At 38.8% G+C, this 8,286-nt stretch overlaps 1 pseudogene; it reads right to left on the reverse strand.

The window, feature by feature from the left end:
• Window positions 1–5,459: 5,459 nt before the first annotated feature.
• Window positions 5,460–6,400, reverse strand: LOC130851790 (olfactory receptor 2A1/2A42-like; annotated as a pseudogene).
• Between the last annotated feature and the right edge of the window lie 1,886 nt (window positions 6,401–8,286).

Here is an 8,286-nt window from a genome sequence, read left to right on the forward strand (position 1 = left end):
TATTTGTGAACTTAAGGGTAGATTTTTAGGATTGGTAGTTACATTTTAATTACTGAGTAGATTTTTCCAACCTTTTTAGCATCCAAAATCTGTGCCAGTTTATACTTGTATCAATAGTGCTTGAGTGTTTGCTTTCACCCACATATTCACCAGCAATACATAGTATCAGCTTTTTATTTTCACAATCTGTTGGGGAAAAACATGTCACCTCATTTTGAAAGTAGATTTTCCTAACTGAAGATGAAGACATTGTCTTCTTTATTGGTGATCAGTGATTGTTCTGTGAATAGTCTGTGTATCTACATATTTTTGTCTAATTTCTCGTGGATTTGAATATTTTATAGACATGGTCATTGACCTTTGGAAGATTTAGATGAGAGTCTTACTGTGTCACTCACTAGCCATGTGACCCTTGAGGAGTACTTAACTTCTCTGTGCCTTGATTTTTTTCATGTATAAATTGAATATACCAGTAAAACCTACCCTCTGGCAATTTTTGTGAAGATTAGATTGATGTTAATGGATGTGTCCTCATAGAACACTACTTGTTATGAGATAGGCACTCAATAAATGCAAGATATTAATACCAGTGATGCAACACAAGCATAGACTTAGAGATCTGGGACCCTTTGCAAATAAATGATATTCTTAATCCTTTCCAAACACGATATCAAAACCCTTTTTTTTTTCTTAGGGAGGACAGTTCATGTGGAATATTTTATGTCTTATTCTTCACATATTATGCCATTCATAGTTCTTAGATCCTTAGTATATGTATAATATTTGTAATTTGGTGGTTACTTTTGAATTTCTATTATGTGCAAGGGTCAGGAATTAATTATATTCAATTCTCAGAATAATCTACTTTATTGGGCTGGCCAAAAAGTTCATTCAGGTTTTCTGTAACACCTTATAGAAAAACCCAAATGAACTTTTTGGCCAACCCAATATGTTGTCTTCATGTAAAAAAAAAAAAAAAATCCCTAAATGCTAGAAAGCTAATAGAGAGGAATTAGAGAGCTGGGAGGAACTTACAGATCATCTAGTCTAACATTTCATCTTCTGGTGGGAAACCAATGCCCATAACAATTGAGTGTCCTAAAGCCACACAGCGACCTGGTAGAGGTGGGATAAGAAGCCAGATGTCCTGGCTCTGAGCCAGTTCTCTGAGGACTAAACCAGACTATGCTCAACAATGTACTTTGTTTCCTGGCCCAAAAGGGTTATTCAAATTAAAAACAAACAAACAGCAGAGAACAAGCAAAAAATAAAACAAATGAAATAGATCAAAGTGAGTCAGTGCACTAGTCAAAGTTCATTAAGATGGCAAGGAAAATGAAGCCTTCCCTGTGATCTGGGATAAAACATCACAGTCATGACATCCTGTGAGTCCATATTCTAACTCTCTTTTCACTTTCCTCCCTCTTCCTCCTAAGGAGCATAGATTCAACAATGCTTCTCTATATCATTAATATTCACAGTGTGGTCTGTAGATCAGCACCATTAGCAAGATACGAGAGATTGTCAGAAATGCAAATCTCTGCCTATCCCATTCAGACCTGCTGAATCAGAACCTGCATTTTTGCAAGATCTTCAGATGACTTGTAGCCACATTAATACCAGAGAAGCACTGGTCTACACTACCTACCAAAGAATAGTTGTCCTATAAGTAAGTGGTTGACAGTGCCCATGTGACATGCCAAAGACAGTGCGGGATCCAATTTCAAGTGCCTTGTAAACTGGTTTCCACTTCAACATCCCATCCCTATCATTTTCAGTAGTTACAGCCCCTAATTCTCCACCATCTATCATGCAAGACAGAGGAGGGTTAACACCCTCTATGTGTCTACTGTGCTAGCACAAGCACCATCCTGGCATACTGTAATCATGGAGTTTAGCTATTTGGCATGCTCTTTTTGGAAGGTCTATAACCTCGACTCTACATGATAGAGATGAATATACCTAGCTCTTATTATTTATTAGGCAATCTTAATATGTTGGCAATTCCCCTGGGTCACTGGCAAATGGAGTGTAATTGATTATTAATATTCACCCCATAAAAAACTTTTGCAAGAACTGAGTACATATGGAACTAAAAGTGGCTAATGGACAATTAGATGTCTTACTTTGAAAGACTGATGGTTGCCATATTTAAGTTACATGTTTTATGGAGTTATATACCTTTTCTTTGGATAGGAGTTTTGGCTAAATGATCATTTTTTTAATTTAGTCATTTATTGAGTGTCTACTATGAAATAGGACTGGTCTAGCCATTGAAGATATAAATATCAGAAAGTCCTTTTCAAAAGAATCTAGATTGGATTGACTCGATTTGAATTCTGAATCCACTACTTGATATTTTAGTGACAATAAATATGTTAATTAATTCTCTAAACCTTAATATCTATAAATGAGAATACTGTTAGTATATACTTCAGAACTTTGATGTGAGGATTACCTCTAAAGATTTTAATACAGTGTCTGGTACACAGGCGGTACTAAATACATTTTAGCTATAATTATATTACGTACTACATTCTGCAAATTTGAGGATTTTTTTTGAGTAATGTCTTTTTAAAGAATATTTATTTATTTTATTTATTTTTGGCTGCATTGGGTCTTCGTTGCTGTGCGTGGGTTTTCTCTAGTTGCAGCGAGTCAGGGCTACTCTTCATTGTGGTGTGCAGGCTTCTCATTGCAGTGGCTTCTCTTGTTGTGGAGCACAGGCTCTAGGCCCGCAGGCTTCAGTAGTTGTGGCTTGCGGGCTCAGTAGTTGTGGTGCATGGGCTTGGTTGCTCCATAGCATGTGGGATCTTCCTGGACCAGGGCTCAAACCCATTTTCCCCTGCGTTGGCAGGCAGATTCTTAACCACTGCACCACCAGGGAAGTCCCGAGGAATTTTAAAATGTAAAAAAATCAGAAGATAGTTTAACACTGAAAATTGTGTGTAAGTAATTCATTGATAAAGGCTCATAAATTCACATGAATGCTGTAGTAAGTGCTCACTAGGTGCTAGACAGTGTGCTAGTGTTGATGAAAAAGTGATGGGCGGAGTCCAGTTTCTGCCCTCGGGGAGCTCTTCATTTTATATGTGAAGCTTGATACCCACCTGAGTAATGTTCTATAAATACCACTTGAAAGATTTTAACCATTGTGAACACCACAAATGAAGTCTGGATTCCTTTGTCTTAGGAAAGGCTCTTTTTAGATAAAATACTATCAAACATCCATTCCAATTGTACTCTGTTGTTGAGAAACCAGTGGGAAACTGCAGTGTCAATCTTCTCTTGCACTGGTTTCTCTTTCACGTCCCAGCTCCTTTCCAGAGCCCTTCTCCATCTCTGACCCTTGGAGCCACAGGTCTCTCTTGTTACCACACCCATTTTTCACATATCAGTTTGGAGTCAAGATGCTTTCTTTAGCAAATGTAAGTCCTTTCTGTCGACAGTTCAGTGCCCTCACTGGTCTAAGTCACTTGTTTTGTTTCACCCTCCAGATTTCCCTGATCTTTACCCAAAGATGTGCTCTAAAGAGGCCATGTTACCCAATGGTTATGACTGTAGGGTCAAGAATCAGTCTGCCTTAGTACAGTCTTGAATTGGATTATCGTTAGCTGTGAACTGGGCAAGTTACTCAATCTCTCTATGCCTCAGTTTCCTTATGTGTAAAGTGGGGATTGTATTTTGCTTCAAAGGGCTATTCTGAGGGTTAAATGAGTAATACATGTAAAATGCAGTGACTGGCCTACAGTGAGAGAACTAGAATCTGAGAGAGAAAGAGAAAGAGAGAGAGAGGGAGAGAGAGAGGGTGTTGATGTCTTGGTGTATTGGTTTTGGGTCTTAGCTTAACTAAATCACCAGTGTCAGTGAGAAGAGCCTTAATTCTCACCTTCTTCATGGTCTGTATTCCTCTAAAAGTCCAATACCCTTTTCAACTCTGCCCACAGATTTCACTATTCAGGAGAACCAGGCCTTAGGGAGCACAGAGAAGCTCATTTTGACATACACGAGGCAGTACAGAGACCCTCCTTCAGTTAACAATTCTTCCTTGGGATAACTTAGACTTGTTCTCTATTTGATAGCAATGACATTGACCTACTACATTGTTATGGTTAAGTCCAGAGGGCTCAGGAGCCAGACTGTCTATGTAAAAGTCTGACACTTACTATCTTCTGGTACACGCGTATATAAAACAGACTGATAATAGGACCTTCTTCATGGATTTGTTATGTTGACTGAATGAGATGATCCATGTAAATGATCCACATCAGTATGTAGCATACAACACTGAGTAAGTGATTAATTCAAATGTTAACTATTATTGTAAAAACCCACTTTGTTTTTACATTCATTAAGTGCTGTGCCCACACATGGTAATATAGAGTTGGGTAGAGAAATTATTAACCCCCAAATGAAGACCACACACTTATTCTTCTGAACAAGTCTTCTGTTCGCTCTTACTGTGAAATTGAGAAAGACTCTGGAAGAAAGTGGCCATCCTTGTCTCAGGGCAGATTAGAAAGTGGATTTTATAGTAACACCCTAAAAAACCATGTCAAATATGTGGGACTCATCTCTGACCATTGGGCTTGTAAAGTAGAATTAATCATGAAGCAGAATAGCCAGCCACACTATGTGGTAAAATTTCCTATGAAAGTGCTGATGAAAAGTCACTGGAAAATCACATACAGAGACAGTCTGTATATGTACATAATTTACAGCTCAACACTCAAAATTTTCTGGAGAATCTGTATAACAACACAAATCATCTCTTTGGTACCCATTATCAACCTAGTTTTACTCTTTTGCTACCCATGAGCTAACCAGTTTACCTCCAAGTTATAAACAGCATTCAGCTTCCCACAGTATTCTGCAGGCTTTTCCCTTCTCTTCTCTGCTTTCTCCTAAAGATTAATACCTTGTGTTAATTATGTTCCTTCACTCATCTTGCTCATTGACTTCCTAATATGAGTCAATAATTTTCATAAGAGATTTCTCAACATGATGCGGTACAACTAACTAGACATCCCTGAGTTACTCTTGAACAGGGGAAGTGCAATTTTGGGAAGGTGGACAAGTGTGCTTCCAGGTTTTGAAGATCACTTCCTTTCACTGCAACTTTCTTTTTTCTTCCAAATCTTGTGATCTATGCAGTTAGTGAGTTTATATAGTTAGGATAGGAAAGTGGAAAGACTATATTCAACTTTTGGGACTCAGAAAATTCATTAAAATAACTTTAAATTTCACACATATTCAATTCAGAGCAATAAAAGAAAAAGATCATTTCTGATAAAATCACATCTGATAGAAAAATCGATGAATGCAATATATCTAAAACTTCTCCTTCAAAGGAAAGAGGGAAGGCTTATTCTTGTGTCATTAAGGCACACATAAGAAGAGAATAGTGCACTTTTTTGGATTTAAGCAGTAATCAAGCACTTGAGCTGGTGATTCAAATGTCACTCCAACGGGAGATGACTCTCCTTGAATAGTGCTCTCCTTAGGGCACCCTTGACTTCTGCGTTCCTCAGGCTGTAGATCAGTGGGTTCAGCATAGAATTGAAAAGACTGTAAAACAGGAAAAGGATCTTCTGTTGCTCCTCAGGGTGGCGGGAATTGGGGCCCATGTACATGACGATGGCACTGCCAAAGAAGAGCCCGACCACGCAGAGGTGGGAGGAGCAGGTGGAGAAGGCCTTTCTGCGGCCCTCCCCTGACTGGATCCTCAGGACGGCAACCAGGATGCGTGTGTAGGAGACCAGCACCAAGCAGAGGGGCCCGGCTAAGACAAACACAGAGGCAACAAAGATGACGATTTGGTTGAGCCTGGTGTCAGCACAGGCCAGCTTGAGGACAGACAAGATTTCACAGAAGAAGTGGTTGACTTCATGAGGCCCACAGAAGGGCAGCCTCAGGGTGAGACCCACATGGACCAGGGCCAGGAGGGAGCCACACGCTCAGGAAGTGCCCGCCAGGGTGATGCAGACTCTCCAGCCCACAATGACAGAATATCGGAGGGGTGGCAGATGGCCACGTAGCAATCATAGGACATCACCACCAGGAGAAGACGTTCAGTGTGAGCAAAAGTCAAAAAGAGAAAGGTCTGTGTGATGCAGCCAGCAAAGGAGATGGGCTTGGCTGGATTCAGGAGGTTGACCAGCATCTGCAGCATGGTGTTGCAGGTATAGGCTATGTCAACGATGGCCAGGTGTGAGAGGAAGAAGTACATGGGGGTGTGCAGTCGGGAGTCCAGTGAGATGAGCCCCAGGAGGACCCCGTTCCCCAGCAGGGCAAAGACATAGAACAGAGAGAAGAGCCCAAAAAGGATTAAGCGGATCCTTGGACCAAGACAAAATCCCAGTAGAATGAATTCTGTAACCATTGTCTGATTTTTCTCCATTTCACTATTAAAGAAAGAACCAGAAAGCTATGTTACATCTATGTTATTTAATGCTTCATATATTTTTGGTGTGTGGAAAATTATTAGTAAATACTTTTTAGAACTCACTGAATTATAAATAAGGGAAGAAAGAATGTAAGGAGGGAGGGAGGGAAGGAGGAAAGGAAGGAAGGAAGGAAGGAAGGATGGAAGGAAGGAAGGAAGAAGGAAAGAAAGACAGGCTTACCTATCTAAATAAATTTGTGTTCATTAAACTAAATTCTTTACCCAATATTCAACTTTACAGAGGAGAAAGACGTCATCAGTGATTACCTACTCAGAGCAATTGACGCTATGCTGGGATTGAGAAAGAGAAAACCAGATTACAAAGTAAATAAGTGTGAAATATGCATTGTCTCAGAGCTACTTGTGTGCAGATCTGTAAGAGAACTACTGGGTAGTAGAAATAGAAATAATTGGTATCTAAATCCCATGTTCACAGATTCGAAGAATTAGTATGAAAATGTCCATGCTACCCGATGCCATCTATGGATTCAATGCAATCTCTGTCAATATTCCAATAGCATTTCTAAGAACAGTAGAAAAATAATCCTAAATTTTAAAGGAATCCCAAAAGACCTTGAATAGCCAAAGCAGTCCTGAGAAAGAGCAAAGCTTGAGGCATCAAGCTTGACTTCTTGATTTCAATATATATTATGAGGTTATAGTAGTTAAAACAGTGTGGTACTGGCATAAAAACAGACACACAGATCAAAGAAACAGGATTGAGAGCACAGAAATAAACTCATGCAAATATGGTCAACTAATTTTTAACAAGGGAGCCAAGAATACTCAATGGAGAAAAGACAGTCTCTGCAATAAATGGTGCTGGGCAAAATTGGATGTTCACATATAAGAGAATGAAACTAGACTCCTATCTTATACCACTCACAAAAATTAACATGCAGTGGATTAAAGTCTTAAATATAAGATCTGAAGCCATAAATAAATAAATAGGTAAGTAAGTAAATAAATAAATATAACATAGGATAAAATATCCTTGACATGGGTCTTGGCAATGCTTTGACTAACATCTAAAGCACAAGCGACAAAATAAAAAATAAACAAGTGGGGCTACCTCAAACTAAAAAGCTTCTGCTCAGAAAACAAAAAGATCAACGGAATGAAAAGACAACATAAGGCATGAAAGAAACTATTTGCAAACCGTAAATATGGAACAAGGGGTTAATATCCAAAATATTAAAAAAAAAATACAACTCAACAGCAAAAAAGCAAATAATCCAATCTAAATATGGGCAAAGAATCTGAATGCACATTTTTTCCAAAGAAAAAACATACAGATAGCCAACAGGTACATAAAAAGCTACTCAATACCATTAAATATCAGAGAAATGCAAATCAATATCTCAATGAGATATCACATCATGCCTTTTAGAATGGCTATCATCAAAAAGACAAGAGATGACAAATGTTGAGGAGGATGTGAAGAAAAGGGAACCCTTTGTGCACTATTGGTGGGATTCCAAATTGTTACAGCCTCTGTGAAAAACAGTATGGAAGTTCCCCCCCCAAATTAAAGTAGAATTACTGTATGATCTAGCAATTCTACTTTTGGGTATTTATCTGAAGGAAAAAAAACAAAACACTAACTCAAAAAGTTATCTGCACTCCCATATTCACATCAGCATTTCTTACATTAGCCAAGACATGGAAACAACTTCAGTGTTCATCAACAGGTGAGTGGATGAAGATGTTGAGTGTGTGTGTGTGTGTGTGTGTGTGTGTGTGTATTCAGCCATAAAAAAGGAAGGGAATCCTGCCATTTGTGACATGAATGGGCCTTGAGGGCATTATGCTTAGTGAAATAAGTGAGACAGAGAAAGACA

The sequence above is a fragment of the Hippopotamus amphibius genome, chromosome 4, assembly GCF_030028045.1.
Source record: "Hippopotamus amphibius kiboko isolate mHipAmp2 chromosome 4, mHipAmp2.hap2, whole genome shotgun sequence".
NCBI lineage: Eukaryota > Metazoa > Chordata > Mammalia > Artiodactyla > Hippopotamidae > Hippopotamus > Hippopotamus amphibius.